Source organism: Parasteatoda tepidariorum, chromosome 3 (assembly GCF_043381705.1).
Source record: "Parasteatoda tepidariorum isolate YZ-2023 chromosome 3, CAS_Ptep_4.0, whole genome shotgun sequence".
Taxonomy (NCBI): domain Eukaryota; kingdom Metazoa; phylum Arthropoda; class Arachnida; order Araneae; family Theridiidae; genus Parasteatoda; species Parasteatoda tepidariorum.
In genome coordinates this window covers 23,377,104-23,395,731 of record NC_092206.1, presented here as the reverse complement: position 1 = coordinate 23,395,731, position 18,628 = coordinate 23,377,104, and the positions used below count along the sequence as shown (strand labels likewise).

General features: G+C 30.1%; 1 long non-coding RNA gene across 1 annotated transcript in view; it reads right to left on the bottom strand.

The window, feature by feature from the left end:
• LOC122270136 (uncharacterized) overlaps window positions 1–17,762 on the bottom strand; it is a 28,438-nt gene extending 10,676 nt beyond the window's left edge. Inside the window, exon 1 of the long non-coding RNA XR_006225620.2 lies at window positions 17,099–17,762. This is a non-coding gene — a long non-coding RNA (uncharacterized lncRNA). The remainder of the gene's footprint in view (window positions 1–17,098) is intronic.
• Window positions 17,763–18,628: the final 866 nt, after the last annotated feature.

Below are 18,628 nucleotides of genomic sequence, written 5' to 3'. Positions count from 1 at the left end.
ACTTATTTTTTCACTATGCTCTATTGGATTAAGGTCAAGTGAATTTGGTGGGCCAAGACATGACTTGAAAGTCACTGCAATGTTCCTCGCCGATTCTACCCTTATGACATGGTGCATTATCCTGTTGATAAACACCATCCCCCGCAGGAAAAACTGTTGCCATGAATAGGTGAACCTGGTCTGCAACTTATGTTCAAGTAGCTTACAGACGTCAGGGATTGTTCTATGAGGATTATGGGTCCCAATGTGCCCCATGAAGTCATTGTTCCTGGGTGAGAAACCATGAAAACCAAATTTAAGTTAAATAGGATTACAATTTAGGTTAAATAGGATTACATTTCCATATTTATTTCCAATTGTTAAATTTCATAAAAATCCGATTTAATTTAGATTTATAGCGTGTGGTACTAATAGTCATAATTCTGATATTAGTAAAAGGTTTTTGAGTTTTCTAAAAATTATTTTGCTTATTATTAAAAAAGAGAAAAATATTGTTATAAAGTGTAATGTTGAAGTTTTGGATTTTATGAATAATAATGATATTTCCAGCATTAATACTTTTGATTTCGAAAATTTGTATATAAGTATACCACATGGAAAGATTAAGATTTGTGACGGCATTTATGATAGGTATTACGTCTTGGATTTATGCAAGTTTAATCTTTTTGAAAATGTTCCTTTTAATGGTTTAGATTTTTAAAAACAAATTATCGGAATTCCACAAGGTAATTCCTTTTTTGGTGCTTTTGCCAATATTTTTTTTGCATTTTTTTGAAGCTGAATTTCTTGAGCATAATGAATTTAAAGCTTTTAGATATATTGATGATTTTATTTTGTTTAATTGTGATAATTATAATTTTATTTATAGTATTTATCCTGGAGATTTGGTCCTGAAGAAAATTAGTGAGAATTGTTTTAATGTTGAATATTTAGATTTTAAAATTGATATTGTTAACAGTTTTATTAAAATTGGTGTCTTTGATAAAAGAAAAGCTTTTAAATTTAAAGTTATTTTTTTCTGCCACTTTAATACTAATTTGTGTAATAAAATATTTAAAAATTTAGTTTTTTCACAATTGGTTAGGATCAAAAATATTTGCAATAATGTTGAAAGTTTTCTGAAAGCTGTGAATAATTTTTTAAATAATTTGAGTTATAATGATTTTCCTTCTAATTTTTGCAATGTTAATTTTTTAATTAAGAAAATGATTGAATAATTCTAGGTTTTTATATATATTTTTTCTTTTAGCAAGGCGCAATTCAAGTCTTAACTGAGCAGCCCCAGTTAAGCATTCTATTAATTTGTTACGTATTTCTTTCTCTTGATTTCTTTCATTTTATTCTCCATCTGCGCATTGTAATAGAGGGCGTTGTTTTCCTTAGTTTTTAGTGTTTTCTTTTCATTCGGCTTGCATGTGAGATCGATGCTTGACCTGGTTAAGTGAGTTTTTATTTTTCTGATGATTTTGTTTGAGTTTCTTTTCTAAATTGGTTATTTGTATTTAATGTTTTTTCCTGGACTTCTATACAAAACTATCGGAGTACTGAGGGAGTTAATTTAGGCCTTTGCTTCTCCTTCAATTAGAAATGGTTTCGTTTTATGGCTACCGGGGCCGGTACCCCCTGAAGACGTCGGCTTCAGTGGTCATATTTTTATTTTTATTTCCTTCGTTTCCTTTATTGCTACTTTTTATGAAATTTCTGCTGCTTTTTAGCGCGTTTTTTTTTCAAAGAAGTTTTATCTATTTAGATTTAAAAATATCTGTGCTTTCTTTTCGCATGAAAACCAAGGCGAGCCCATTGTTGTAGATGCAGTTAGGTCATAATGTAATGGCTCATCGGTGTATATATATATATATATAATTGTTTTATGATGAAATAAATAAATTACCTCATAAGAGAACTAAAAGTATCAGAACAGCAGAATCATTAACAAGAAATAGAAAATTGCAAATCACCTTGTGAAAGCACAACTAGGAATTGCAACTAACTATCAGAAAGGATAAGTATTAAAGAAAAATTAAAGCTTATGCACTAACATGCATGGCAACATCGTAAGGTGAGCATTACCGAGGAGAGCCCGACCAGTTTCAGCGCTTGATGGTATATTACCGCAAACAATCATACTGACCCAAGAGAAAACAAAATAAACCAACAGCAAGTCAGACGAAGTCTATGTACCGTAATATTGAAAATTGAAGTTGAAGTGCAAAAAATCACCAGAGGAGAAACATAATTGATCGGATTAATTCAGTAAGTTGAAGGTTTGAATACCAATAGAGTATGTGGGTCCGGGAATGTTTATAAAGTTAAAAGAAATGAAATGAAAAGAAAACGGTGAATAATAATATGTGTAAACTCAGCATTTCTATGGGTGAGTATTTAAACGATTTTTATTATAATATTTTCTCTATTTGTTAGTTTTTTTTAAAATAAACACTTGAAGTTTAATACTTTCTGAAAACTTTAATAATAAACCTATCCTACTTTATAAATACTCTGCGTTACAAATTTAGCAAAATCATCACTTGAACTTACATGAAAGTCTATCTTTCGCGCAATTTGAAAATAAGCATATTAAAATAATTTTAAAAATTAGAATAAAATTATTGTTTTAGTTATTTTTCACATTACACCAGTTTTTTATGCTTTAGCAAAGCAGTATTCGCTTCATACTTTTATGCTTTTGCATTTTCCTTTAAGGCATATCGAAATATTTAAGTTTGATCAAATTTAACAACATTCAACTAAAGTATGTTGTTATGAAGAAAGACGTTAAACCAGTTTCAGTTCTAGAAACATTCGACTGACTCAATAGCTAAGCAAATACACAAAGGTTCTTCTTTGAAGGAATCAAGTACTCGGAATAAATTAATGATTTAAGTTCGGGGAAAATATTAGATAACAAAGACTAATGTTACTTCGTCGAAATAGGTAGGACATGCGGAGTACCTGGTTAACGAACACAATCTCTGAGAGCAGCAGAAGTATCTTACACTGAATAAATGTAATATTGCAATTAAGCTGCATGATATGGTACGCTAAAATTGGTTTGGATCATTAATATAATTGTGTTTGGAGTATGGGCAGCATAATGGTCATTAGATAGACTGGTTGTTATGGGAACCGTAATTCTTTCAGTATACAAACTTATTTTTTCACTGTGCATGCTTTAGGTGAAAGTCGCGCATTTAATGGCCTTGAAGAAACTAGTTTGTATTTAAGAATTGTACACAAAAACTTAGTTACTTTTTCGACAGGGTTACTTTATGGTTTATATCCAAGAATAGATGGATCTGTAATTTAATTGGAATTATAGAGGATTTGTTATCTGCCATTTTCAATGTACAGGTTTCATAACCCTGAAGTTTTAACAGGCTTAGTCTATAACACACTTTATTAGCTTATCTAGATTACATAATATTCCTTACACTTGGTGCTGCTTCAGTTTTTTTTTTCTTTTGCTACATCATTATTAACAAGAAACTCATTATTACTGATAATCATGAAGAAATGAGGACATGGATTAAGTATGATATTATTCAATATTTGTGATCATTGAGATTTATTGCATGATAGTTATAATTGTAATATAATTTATAATAACTTGTACTCTCTACACCTCTTTGTACTCTTTTAAATGTTTCCCAACTCAAGCATAATTCGAAGAAATATGAATATTAGTTAGTATTTTTCCATATAATGTGCAAATAAAAAGCAATAATACATAAAAGCAATAATACATAAAAAGCAGTAATAAAATAATACATACAAACTATTATAAATACTAACCAACCATTGTTTTGTGCTGCATATCACTCTTGTCATTGATAAGTTTTTAACTATCATGGCATATTCATACATAATTAGTCTTTCAAATTAAATTTATCCAATCACAGATGTTACTGAATATCGGAGGCAACATCATAATCATAAAAATTAGAAATATAAAAATTTAATCATTAAAGTATATTCCGCCAAGAATGTTTTGGGAAAAATTGTAGAAAAATTTCGATCCTAAACGTTAATGCTTTAAAATTATTATTGTATATTTGGAAGCAACAAAAATTATCTTAATGGTTACTTAGTTTTAGGAAGTTTCTCTGGTATAAAGTATAATAATAATTAGTTACTGGGACAACAGGCACGTGAACATTAAGTTTCCCGATTGATACAACAACAAGTATTAGCAAGTTTGAATAATAACTTTTAACTTTAAGGTCCATTTGTGCTTTGTGTCTTTTTAAAAGAGCGGTTAATTTATTCCTAAGTAAGTAAAAATGGTATCCTTAACAATCCATGATTAGTATTTCGTTCATAGTAGAAAATATTATATGATATAATTCTGCCAACTTTCTGAATTATCAATGCATAAATTTGTAAATGACAAATTTTAGTTTATAGTGTCTTGGTACATGATTTCTCATATTTTTCAATACATCTGAAAAACTTATTATTGACTTTCTTATCAGTATTAGAATATTCTTAAGATAGCATTTTAATAAGGATTATATAAAACTTTAACAGATGTAATGATATTAATGGAATCGAAGGTCGAACGCTGACATCATGCCTATTTCCGTCAAAAAGTGGTGGGTGATTGCTTTGCCACTGTTTGCGTTTTGGCAGTTGCTGGCTCTCATAGTGATGACCATCTGGTGACCTGGTAAACAGTTTTAACTGAAGGCAGGCTATTCAGTTGTGTACAGTTAGAGGGAATGTCTTGGGTCATTAAAAACATGCATGCTTGGTGTCCCATGACTTTAAATAATTTAAACTGCTAGGTAGTAAATATTTTTGAGCCGCAATGGAGAGGATAGAGCGTTCTCCTTCCAATGGCTTCGAATCCCAGAGATGGCTGATAGATACGAATTCCGCATCTGGCTTGCACCGACCTAAGTGCTGAAGTGAAATTTCCTCAGTGGTAGACGGATCATGTGTTGAAGTCCATTGCTGTCAGGCTAACCGTGGGAGGTACTCGTGGTCTTCCTCCTCATGTAACGCAAATGCAGGTTAGTTCCATCAAAAAAACATCCACGAAGGAAAATTTCACCCAAACCTGACCCAGGAGTTCCCTTGTCTTCTGAATTGGGTTCAAACTTGCTGGGCAATGGAGTTGAACACTAGCAGTCGTAAACCTAAATTTAGATCAGGTGTTCAACGACGGTAATAAAATGAAATAAAATTGCTAAAATAATATTCCAAATGATATTAAGTATTCAAAGTAATTTACTATATTTTTAGTAAAGGTATATACATAGATTGTAGTATTTTAAAACATTGCATGTTTTTAATACGGCATATACAGCTACATTTCAATGTACAAGAGTTTTTTGCCTCTCATTTCACTGCAATTCAATCAACTATTGCACCTTTTGTCAGGTGGTAGCCAGTTTTTGCACCAATAATTAAAATGATTTTCAGTTTTTATTTCACATTGCACCATGCTCAGTCTAAAGGACTAACACAAAATGGTAAGTTTCAGCATTTAGTCTAAACATGAAGTACCTTAGAATGACGAATAATTTTATGATGGTGTGATTCACAAAATAAGTATATTTTAAAATTAGAAGCATATTTTTCATTAAAAATGTATAAATAAAATAAAAAAATCATTAAGGTAAAAATGTATTCTTATGAATCACGCCAACCGTGCAGAAAAATTAACTTCGATAAATAGAAAGTTATTCTAAGATTAGTTTATTCTAAGCTGTTATCTGATTTTAAACATATATAATGGACACTTTATACTTTTATGCTATTATATTCTCTAAGACTTAAAGGCAACTATTCTTTAGAAGATAAATTAAATGAAATTTTATTCATAAGTAAAATCGTTTACTGCTAATAAGTATAACACTTCTTTAAATTCGTTTTATAAATGAACTGCGCCCGGGTAATGCTAATAATTTTATTTTCGTTAGCATACTCACTTAAATTTGTATTCGCCCATTTATTCATATTATTTCTCTAAACCATTTGAGATAATAAGCTCAGAATGTTTCTGAAAATCAATTATGTTTCCTAGTTTCAAGTAGGCGTTTCCGAATTCCTCTTATCGCATAAGAACATTATGCGGTTTAACAAATGTATGAAAGAGGAAAGATTTTTCATCCTTATATCTTAGAAACAACAGTAGAGTTTCGTCGTCGCAGAAACCAGTTGCTTTATTGTTTATTTGTTGCATTAAGTTTAGGTGCATTTTAATAAATATTTGATTTAAAAACAATAGAGCGTTAAAGTTGGTATAAGTTTTGAAGACGAGTTTTAAACCAGCAATTTAATTTTAAAAAAATACATCTTTTGAAAAGATTTCAGTTATTTAAATTTCTGAATTATAAAATAGTTTTCTTCACCCAGATAATGCTTGTTGTTTTTCTTTCTAGTGATGTCATTGACATAAAAACACTTTAATCAAAAGTAATAGAATGTACTTATTGTAAATAGAGTAATAAAATTTTAATATTATTATTTTTAACATATTTTGCAATTAATGTAAAACGTTTAAAATAAGTCAGTTGCCCTTGAAAAATAAAAAGATAGAATTATAATTTGTTTCGAAATCTGCACCGAAATGATTTAATTTTATTCTATCACCGTTGGTGAACTCGGTACTTATATTGGTTTGTATCGAGCAATAACCCTTAGCCCTGTAATTTTTAAATTTACCCATAACGCAGGGGAGCTTCTGGATTAGACATTAAGCTATACCCGTTTAGGGACTGGGGCCCTTTCGGCACATTCTGCTGAAAGTCTTTCTGTGGCATTATATGGAGATCAACACTTTCAACTCAAAATCAAGGGGATTATAGATCAATTTCAGCATACCACTAGGGATAGGTTTTTTGATCAACGAGAGGGGGGAGACAGTACAAAATTCTACCCTTTACCACTTTAAAAAGTAACAGGTATCATCACTATATACCCTGAGCTATCTTGACTCAGTCTAGAAAAAATTGCACATGATTCCTTTCCAGAATTCTCAATTACATAAATTGCGCAAAAAACACTCAGATAACTATAGATTTAATGATAATAACTTCACGTACTAGGACATAATCTAAATTTTAGTGGATCAAGAGCATGACTTCAAATATTTTAATTAGTTAGTGCAAATATTTTAATTAGTTACGATATTTCAAATGACGAAATAAAACACAAAACTTAATTTCTCTAAATAAACATATAGATTTTTTTCTCCCGAAGGATTTTGAATCCTGACATCCGAAATATAGATGTAGTTATAGGTTAGAAAATATAGTTCTAATAGTTTAGCTAAGAGATATTTTACTTTTTACGTATTTCACCCTTTTTCGAAAACTTCAAAAAACTTGAATGACTAAAAAAAAACACTTTGATTGAGATTGCCAGAATATACAACGAAGTTTCAGAAACAGTGTTGGATGCAAAGAAATTAAATTTGAGTGGCATTCCACGTAATATTCTTAAAAAACAATCAGAATTCAATAAGTAATAGAAATATTTATATAGTAGATTTGGATAAACACAAATTGAATTGACCAGTTTGGAATCTCCAAGGACTTTATGAGTCAAAAATATCCGTGAATAGTCAGTCCTTATACATCTAGACATACTTGGTCGACTGAAGAATATGAAGATAACTTTCTGAAGAGTCTTCATATTAAACTCAAAGAAACGGTTATGCGATTGGAATTTTATTTTTCATTCATATATATATATANAGAGGCCTTGTGTATATATATATATATATATATATATACATACAGTAAGTCAAAAAAGTCTGCGTACATTGACAAAAGCAATATCAAACTCGAATTTAAAGGGCAAAAGAAGCAGTTTTTTAAAATTTTATTATTTTAAATCCTTAACGTTAGTTAGTAACTTAAAAAAATTATTTGACTAAAATATTTTCATGCCCAACAATTTATGCACACTAATTTTAAAAAGATAATTGGACAAAAATCAACGCCAATAAAGTTTACATACAAGAAAGAAGGGGCGGGGAATTTCTTATGTCAATTTTAAACTTCAAACTTGAGAATGCAAATCAGATTACACTTTCAAGGTCATACAGCTTCAAATCTATTTTCGAGTTAATGGGAAGTTGCTATTGCTATTTTTTTTGACGAAAATGTCAAAGGAAATTTCTTTAGCTACAAGACAGTTAATTATAAAATTGAGAGATGAAGGTAAAACTCTTCGCTATATTGGTAAAATAGTTGGGAGGCCTCATTCTAGTGTGCAGAGAGTTATTCAGAACTACCTTGATACTGGAAATCTTGCTGCAAAACCAAGATGTGGAAGACCAAAGAAGCTTACTCAGAGAGAAGAAAGAAAAATTATTTTGCGAATTAAACAAAATCCTAAACTTTCTGCAGTAAGTATAACAAAAGATATTTTTTTAACAAGCAATAAGGAAATTTCCCCTGAAACTGTAAGAAAAGTACTGCGAAAGGCAAATTATCACGGACGCAAATCTAGGTCTAAGCCATGCATTTCTAAAACGAATCAAATGAAAAGAATTGCTTTTGCAAAAATTTATTTGAACTCCTCGGCAGATTATTGGAATAGTGTAATTTGGTCAGATGAAAGTAAATTTACAATATTTAAAATCAATGGTCGCCCTATTGTATGGAGAAAACCGGGAACAGAACTGAATCTGAGAAATTTAAATCCAACTGTTTAACATGGAGCTGGTGGAATGATGGTATGGGGGTGTATGTCTTCGAATGGAGTTGGAAATTTGCATGTTATTGATAAAGTTATGGACAGGTATGATTATTTGGATATTTTGAAGAAAAATCTACCAGAAAGTGCTCAAAATTTAAACCTTTCTAATACCTTTATTTTCCAACAAGACAACGATTCTAAACATACTGCTAAAATTGTGAAGGAATATCTTCTCTATCACACTCCGCGACAATTACTAACTCCTCCACAGTCACCAGACCATAACCCGATTGAACATTTGTGGGCAAAATTGGACAAACGAATTTGAAAACACAATATTACTTCTCGAAATGAGTTAATATGCAAATTGCAGGAAACATGGGCACAATTTAAGTCAGATGATAAACAGAAACTAGTCCAGTCAATGCTTAGACGTCTGAAAGCTGTTTTAAAAAATAAAGGATAAGCAACAAAATATTAAAATAACGCTAAAAACTTTCATTTTTCATTTTTTTCTTAAGTGTACGCAGTCTTTATTGACTAACTGTGTACATATATATATATATATATAATAAAAAAATCCGCATTTTTTTTTTCGAAAACAGGAAAAAAATTAATAATAATAAATCATTCATAGATTGAGAGTATTGGAAAATTGCAGAAAATACATTATTGATGAATAAATATTATTTTAGAACAAACGTATCTAGCTTCATTTTACATTATTTTCGGAACTACCATCTGCCATATGATATATCATGCTATATATCTTTATATCATTGTTCTCATTTAAAGATGTATTATTTTTGGTAACTAATTTATCCTAATATGAAGATATATCATTTTCGCACTTATTATTTTTAGTATTTAAACTTAAATATCATTTTCAAGCTTAAATCATGTTTTTATTTCAAATTTATAAACTCCTATTTATTTATTTTTATAACATTTTGTAATTTATCATTAGACTTTATTCAAAGCCATACATCGTTTTAAAATGCATACTGCTTAAACATCAAGATGAGTCTGCATTTGTAGATTAGTTTTGTCAATGATCTCATATTCTCTAATTACAATTTCAAGCTTTAAAGTTATTAATGGAATTAGTCATTTAGAAAATGGCATTGAAGCTTAAAAGCTCTCGAGATAATGCTGAGTTCAGTAAAATATGAATGAAACTTCTGTATTATTACCACTATCTCTGATTGAAGAGTTTGCTTTTATAATAAAATGTATTGTATGTTTCTGGTTGATTTAAATTGACATTGGCTTCTAAAGATATTTGAAATTACTAGAAAGCATTTATAGTTTTATTTTATTTTTAAAAAATGTTCAATTGCATCGCTAATAGAAAGAAAATCTTTTTTTAACGCCACGTATTTCAAATAGATTAAAAACAGAAAAAAAAAAACACAATTTATTTTTTCCACACAAGACGAAACATAGAAAGTATTACTAATGAAAGCGCAAGGGAATTTGAGGTGGTAATATAAATTTGCTTTAAATAAATTGCTCCCCACTTTATTTGTTTTTAAAAGGGATGACAATAGGGAAATTATATTCTCTCAAGTTTACTTAAGCTAAGATTCAAAAATCTTTCCTTATTTCTACTTTTTTATTCCTCTAGTTTTTTGAGTTTTTTTCCATTAGTTAATATTAAAAATCGTTGAAAATTTGAAAAAAAATTATTTATAATCTGTGACCTCCTTTGGCATATATCTTTATGTAATATAAGAAGAGAGTGAAATGATAACACATAGCCAATCACAGAAGACTTGCGGATAGTAACGCACGAAACAGCCAATCAAAATTGAGAGGGCATGAGTGCGAAAAAGTAATAATTTCTAATAATGCTGTCTGCTGAATTGTTACAACTAAACTTATTAGCTAAAGCTTGTTGAAATTTTTATTTTGTTTTGAGTATGTTTAATGATGGTGTACCAGTTTTACATTGTTGTCCGTGCATTTTCATTAGCCTGAAAACCACGTGGTAGGATCCAATTTTCCCTCATTCATTTCCATATTGTTTTGGCAGTCATCAGCATAAAGCTAATAAAAGTCATAAAGGTATTGTTTTTCTACAAATATTTTTGCATCTCTATTTTAAAGTTATTTTCCTGTACAGCTATTATTACGTTTTTAATTAAATTTTTAGTTATATAAANGTAGTTTGTGATGTTTAGACTAATTTAATGAAAAGTTATTTTATGTTTGACTTAAAGGTTTGCAGTGAATCTTTCTTTTATGTAAGGGCTGCAGACTTAAGTTTTCTTTTTTTCTAAAACAAATTCAAATATGAAATCATTGGTCAGCAAAAAATTGTATTAAAGTAACGGTATGATTAAAAGTGTGTCTTATCTAATATATATATATATATATATATATATAAATTAATTAGTTGACGTAATACTTTAAAAATTACATAATCACTCTACAATATTAACAGACAAGCATCGCATATCTTGCTTTTCAGCAATTGTGCTAATTGTTCGTAAATTAAAATAAGGCATTAACAATGCAAAATATTAATTTTTGTAAGTGATGCAGTTTTTATTAGGTCTGCCATTGTAGTTATCTCCGAAAATTTACGTCAATGCAGAATTCTTTACACAATTAGCTTTATTTCAATTATTTAGACACAATCCACTTTAAATAAATAATCGAAATTTCTAAGCTCTGTCTGAAGGTTTTTTTTTCTGAGCGTAATTAAAGGCAAGATAGTTAGTGACTTCAAATTTCCTTTTTTGCTTTGAAATACTTTTGATTTTGTTTTGAAGATTACCAGTTTATTCCAATTTCATTAAAATTCCTGGAATTTTGTTCGCACTTCTGAATTCTTTAGCAAAAATTGTTTGCGACCTCTCTCCTCTAAAACAGACTTGGTTTTTCGTAAAGATTTGATTTAATTTCCTTGCTATTTCAAAAGTGCACTTTTCTCAGTGTGTTAAAAAACTCATTACGTTGAGAAAATATTTTAATTAAAATACTTCCACAACTAAGCATTCGTCTCAGCTTCCAGAGTTCTGGTATTCCAATCTCCCTTTAACAATTATTACTCTTAAATTCTTTTTTTGTTTAACATTTCTTTAAACCTATTGTAAATTAACTCAGGATTATACATTACATCACTTTAAAGAGGTGCAATTAATGTTTTTTCCCTAATAACAAATTATATATTTATGCATTCATTGCTCGTTTATATTTTGTTTTATTTGATGCAACCTATTCATCTTTCTTGCGTTTTACGTAATTTTACGCGACTATAATTTTATTGCATAATTTCATCCGATTTCTGTAGATGCAGTATCAAGTTCTTGATTTATTCTGTCCTGATTTACTTCCTTTTTCTATTGAATGTTGGCTTCAAAAAGCAAAAAAAATAAATAAATAAATAAATAAATAAACGAAGTAGAATAAAAAAAAATCATTTTCTTTATTTCTTTTAACTTATTAAAATAAATATTTCATTCAATTTTTTAAAGAATACAATATATTAACATTTTAGCAGTATATTATGCTTATACTTGCTATTTCTGAATTATACTAACTAATAATTCAGAAATAGCAAGAGTTTACATGTATAATAAATATTTTTTTGACACGATTACTTCCCCGTCAGCTCATTTCGCCAACACGATTACTTCCCCGTCAGCTCATTTCGCCAACACGATAATTTCACCGACAGCTCATTTTGCCAACACGATCACTTCACCTACAGCTTATTTCACCAGCACGATCACTTCACCGACAACTCATTTTGCCAACACGATCACTTCACAGACAGCTCATTTTGCCTACATAATCACTTCAGCGACAGCTCATTTTGCCAACACGACCACTTCACCTACAGCTCATTTCGTCAGCATGATCACTTCACCGACAATTCATTTTCCCAACACGATCATTTCGCTGACTTGATCATTTCGCTAGCACAATCACTAGCATATCTCATTTCGCTGATATAATTTTGCTAACATGATCATTTCACCGACATGATCAATTCAATTTTGATGGTTTTTAAAAGTGACTCAAATTTAAGTAGCTACAAGAGTGAGGTTCAAACAGTATAACAGGAAAGCACTCAAAACTCTTAGTGTTAATTTTAATATTTGCTTTTTTATGAAGCATTGTTTCCTATGTATTTTTCATACAAAATTTAATGAACCCAATCTTGAGACAATCTGAGGAATAGCTTAGACGGTTTTATTTAGAAAAGAAAAGGAAAAATTACGATTCTGACAGTTCCATCTAAACAAGTGATGCATTGTTTAATATGTATTTTTCAACGTTAAAATGAATGATTCTATCCACAAGTGATTGGAACAAATTCTTCAAAATTTTAAAAATGGTTATTAATATTCCTGGATATTCTGAAATTCCAGGAATACCAAAATTACTGGGAATGCAACACGTCCCAGGAATGACTCAATTACAAGGTTTGCCCGGAACCTCATCACAAAACAAGACTTAAGGAGATAACCCACAAAAACTTTATATACCTGGATATCCAGGTATTTCAGAAATGCCTCAGATCCAAGGAATGCCTAAATTACGGGATAAGCCTTAAATATCTGGAATGCCTCAAATACTAGGTTTGGCAGAAATCAAATCACAAAACAAGAATTAAGGAGATAATCCAAACGAAATGACAAATACCTTGATATCCAGAATTCTAGGAATGTCTTAGATCTCAGCTCCATTGCTTTGGAATTTTGAGTCTGATCCAGAAGACAAGGAAACTTCTGGATCAAGTATTGGGAGAAATTTGCTTTCATGGAGGACTTTGTTTATGGAACTAACACGCATTTGCGTTACATGGAGATGAAAACCACCCATGGTTAGCTTGACGTAAAGGGGACTGTAGCCCGTGATCCGTCTACAATTGAGTATATTTAATGCCAGTACTGTGTCGTGTCAGCAAGAGCCGTATGCGAAATTCGTTACAAATCAGCCATCGCTTTGTCACCTCGTAGAGGAAAACGAGTGCTCTATCCTGTGAGCTACCATGCCTCTTATTTGAGCATTTGTTGTGAAGGTTTCAATATTTAAAGAATTTTTACCTTTATTTTACTCTTCATTATCATCAAGCACATGCTCCTTATAACTATCGCTTTTTGCTTTGCGCAATCTCATATTTTCTAATAAATATTATTTGTTTGGCGAATTATATCATCCCTTTGCAGTAGTAACCATTGGGTTTGCACCACAAAGTATAATTATAGCTGGGAGGAAGATTTATTCATCTTCCTCTCAATCTCTTAACAATAGCTTCCAAGTATTTATTTATTTATTTGTTTTGTGAGAACATACTAAGCTGTGAGTACTTAACTGTTTGTCCCTGGGTAGAAATTAATTTGATGTAGAAATAATTGACTTAATGATTTCGAAAATTATTCTTAATTTATAGATCACACCTAAAAATTTATTTTCGAAATTTAAAAAAAAAAACATTCAATTTTATTAGCACTGAATTTAATTGAACATTTAAAACATTGCATAAAGAAACATACTTAAATATGTGGATTGTAATTAGAACTAAATTCAAATGAAACAAGCAATTTATTTTCAAAACAAGACAATTTTAAAATTATTAAGCCTATGTTTGGTAAAATATGAATAAATTTTACTTTACAATTTCAGGTAACAATTTTATTCAAAAAGTTAAGATTAGAAATTATAAAGGTTATCAAAGGTCTTTTGTACTCCATGATAATTATTTGCATATAATTAGCACATGGCATCCCTTGAATGTGATTTGAAATGAATGATTATACCAATACTAGAGGCCTTTTGAGAAGAATAGTCTTTTGATGCGAAAATTTTAGAATGTTCCATATTCTGATATGTGGATTGGTGTTATTAAGCTTTCAAGTATTCATTAAATGATGTCTAAAGTTATTTCGTGTGTGTTACTGGATGTATTAAATAATATGTTAAAACTAACTACTTTGCATATACAATGCGCAGAGATATTTTGTACAGATGTGTATGGAAATATTGAAATTCGTAATCTGGATAGGTGAGTTGTTACAAACCAATTGTGTTTTTTAAAACTTTAAATTCATTAAGTTAGTATATCTTATGATACATTTCGGTTGCTAATGTATTTAAATGTATATTGCAATTTAAATTTAGTGTCAGTCAGCAAACCAAATACATTTGCTTTTATTATTCTTTATTACATGATAGATAAATTAAATATTAGTTTATGAAACTATTTGATATTGATTTGCCTCCTGAGAATAAAAGGTAGATATAATATAACTGAAAACTATTGTTGTTTCGCTGTTGGTTAGTTTTTGAAAAATAAGCAGTTTTCTATTCAATAAAGACGCATCATATTCTGCATATTTTGAATAAAATTGCTTACATGATTAGGTAGCTGTGAAAATGTCTCAAACTTTTTTGTATAATTCATTTGGGTTCCTTAGTTCTTCCTCCTGCCTTATGATATTAAAATTGTTCTTAACGTACTAAAATTCATTTTGTTAAAAGTTTTACCAAAATTTACTTGTGGAAAAAATGAACAATTGCGACAAATAAATTTTTGCTTTTATAGCAGTTACAAGAATAACGGTAATTTATATCGTCTTAATCATTTTTTGAAACATTTAAATATTTTGCAGCATTAAATTGGCTCTCTTGATTCCTTAAATTTCATTACACAAAATTACGGTTTAACCTGAATTCCTCCAGGCCAAAATTCTCGTGAACCTTCAATTAAACTACTTATTAAATGTACAGATGCTCACGGATTGCAAATAACAGATAACAGTTGACATGTTTCAAGAGTTCAAAAATAGGCGCCCATTTTCAAGACTTACCAGAAGTGAATCAGGAACGTGAGGTGATTCTTTGGAGCCTATTTTTCAGTGCTTGCAACATGTCGACTGTGCTCTTCAATCCGCATTTTGAGGGGAAAGACATTTTTTAATAAAGTATATGTACTGTGTACCATGGTTTAACGTTAAACCGAATTTTCTGGAAAGTTTTGAATTGAATTGGAGAATTTAGAAATGGCGGATGTGTCAAAAATCGATACTTGTATTTAAACAATATTGACCCTCTGATGCATATGGGGATATATATCAGAGGGTTAAGGAATTATATGTATATATATATATATATATATTCGCATTTATATTGTAATTTGCATGTAGTCCTCATTTGGAGACTTCAAACTGCTCTTGGAAACTCCCTCAGATGGCAAGCCATTCAAGAGTGTTAGAAAAATGTGTCACATTAGGAAACCGATGTAGACTTTAATTAAGAAATGATAATTTAAGATTTTGTTCATTTATAATGCATGATAGTTTTTAACTAGAACTATTTGCATTGTTTTATATCTTCTTACGCACTATGAATGAAGTTTAAAGATTATTTTGATTAAAATTAGTTTGATAAAATATACCACAAAAGCACAGGTCGTGGTTTGAACAGGAGGACACCGATTTTCGTCTATACAGGACAAGAATTTCTGAAAATAAATTATTACACCACAATCTTGAGATACTAAATGGATTTGTTGCAGATCTAAATATTTTAATATATCTCAATATCTAAATATATCTAAATGAAACACTTATGCATTGGAGGGTTAGTAATGGATTATTTACTTGTGCTGTATTTCAAAAAGGAATTATTCTCTTAAAACTAATTCTGTTAAAATTGTGATATTTCAAGCTATTTAAATATTTATATATCATTACTTAAAGATTAGCAAGAATTTGCAGGAGATCTAAAATAATAAACCCCACCACCACCACCCAATAATAAACCCACTTTTAAAAAAAGTCAAGGGAAAAAACATTATTTTACTCCAAAACTTTGAATGGTCAGAGAATTTTTCACCCTATCAAATCTACGTGAAATAAACTGTGAAAGCATGTTTTTTCTTGATTTTGTTTGCAGTTGTGTAAGATATTAAAAACTAATTAAATTAATAGCAGATGATCATTTGATTTGCACTTGCACCTAAAAATATTGAACACTTCTGTACCAAAGTTAAATTTAATTAACAAAAAAAAAAAGGTCTCATATGTACCAATGTTGAATTGATTATAAGTTAGGAGGTACCGATATTAAATATATTAAGAAAAGGGGGGTTGTTACAATTAAAATATATTATATACAGAGAAATGGGTATATAAAATTTGATAGAGGTATTCAGTCGATAAAGTATAAAACAAACAAAGAAAATAAAAGAGACTAATTAAATAATGAATTTTGATAGTAATTTTGGATCATCATTAATTGATGTGAAGAAAGGCCAAAAGTGATCGAAAATAGTGGAGGGAAACATTGCTAAAGTGCCACGCGAATTAACCCAACAGCAAGGGCTCGTGGTCAAGATAAAGTTAAAGGACGACTGAATAACATCAATGAAATTTTACGTTTGCGCAAATAAACGCTGGTCAGAAAAAGGAAACATGAGAATGTTACTCACCACATATTATTTACATCATGGAGATAGGTCCACCATCGGACATTTTGAAGTGATGGATACCAAAAGAAAATACAAGGTACAGAAGCATCGTTCACAAATTGTTCTTTAATTGTTCATTATTTTACAACAGAACTAGCTTTGGAATGGGATGGGTGGTCTGTCACACACAAATATTTCAGGCATCGCAAAAAAAGAAAAAATTATAGCCAAGGAATCACAAAAAAATGGCGGCACTTGCCAAAAAAGATTAACATTACAGGGGGGTTCGGCATAGCTCGCCGACCTAGGCCAGCTCACCAGCCGAGACCAAAGCAAAAGCAACACCAGAGGAGAAGTGTACTTGGCGGTACCAAAAACGATAATCATGGCGTCCGCTTAAGCGCGGGAAAATACAAGTTTGTAGGAGGAGGAGAGGACGACTGTGATTGGATGGGGGAATTACCACACGATTAAGTCAACACCTATCAGTGCAAATTAGTACTCCCACACATACCAAATAAGGTGCCAAAGGGAAGAAGTCCCCAAAAAAGGCGTGAACACCCCAAAAATACTAGAAAAATCTAGAAAATCCGGCTGGAAGAATCACCACCTGCAAAATTGAAGGTTACGTGAAAGTGATGGGAAAAGAAGTTAAGTGGTGACATAAATTTAGAAAGTGAGGGAAAAGAATGTCGTCCTTGAGAAGGACAGTGGGGTCAGGCGACCTTGAATTGTAAAAGGTGAAAAAAGATGACACAAAAAATGTGTTATTAACGTAAAAGTAAAAGAAACATTTCCAATTCTCTTCACAGAAAAAAAGGGGGTAAAAAATGAAAAGAGAAAAAAAAGGAAAAGTACAAATACTATCAACTATGAAAGATTAAATTAAATTTAAATTATTGACATAAAAAAAATCGTCACACAACATTGTGACAACATCTAATAAATGATTGGTAATATGAAATCAGTTTTTCTTAAATTACAGACAGTAGCATAATTTTTAAGTTGAAAATTAGAAAACCTGCTTCAAATTCCTAGAATTTTTCTTCAAGCTGAATGAATTAGAACTTTTTAATTTACATATGAACGATAACTCATGTTATAATATAAATATATTGAAATGCTTTATAAATGATCATTTTTAACCACTCAATATGGTCTTCTGCCACGTATCGGAAATGCAAAAATTTTTCTGAGGGAAATCGTCTTAGCTTGAAAACTTTTGCATCAAGTTATTCTCTCTGTATGTTTTTTTTAATAATTTAACATGCATTTTTTAGAAATTAAAACATTTCGCGCGAATTCTTTTTCACGAATGTAAATTTTAAAACTCTTCATGAAAAGTGGCGATGCTACATTTTTTCTTTTGCGTAATTCAGAAACATATTTTAAACTTACACTGAAACGGGAAGAATGTTAAACCTTTTTGGTTTTCAGTTTTGAATAATTTAACACTTGTATGGTTTTAAGAGGACATCTTTGTAAAGTAAAATATGATTCCAATACGTTCATGCATAAAACATATGCTATCATAGAAAATTGTAAAATTCT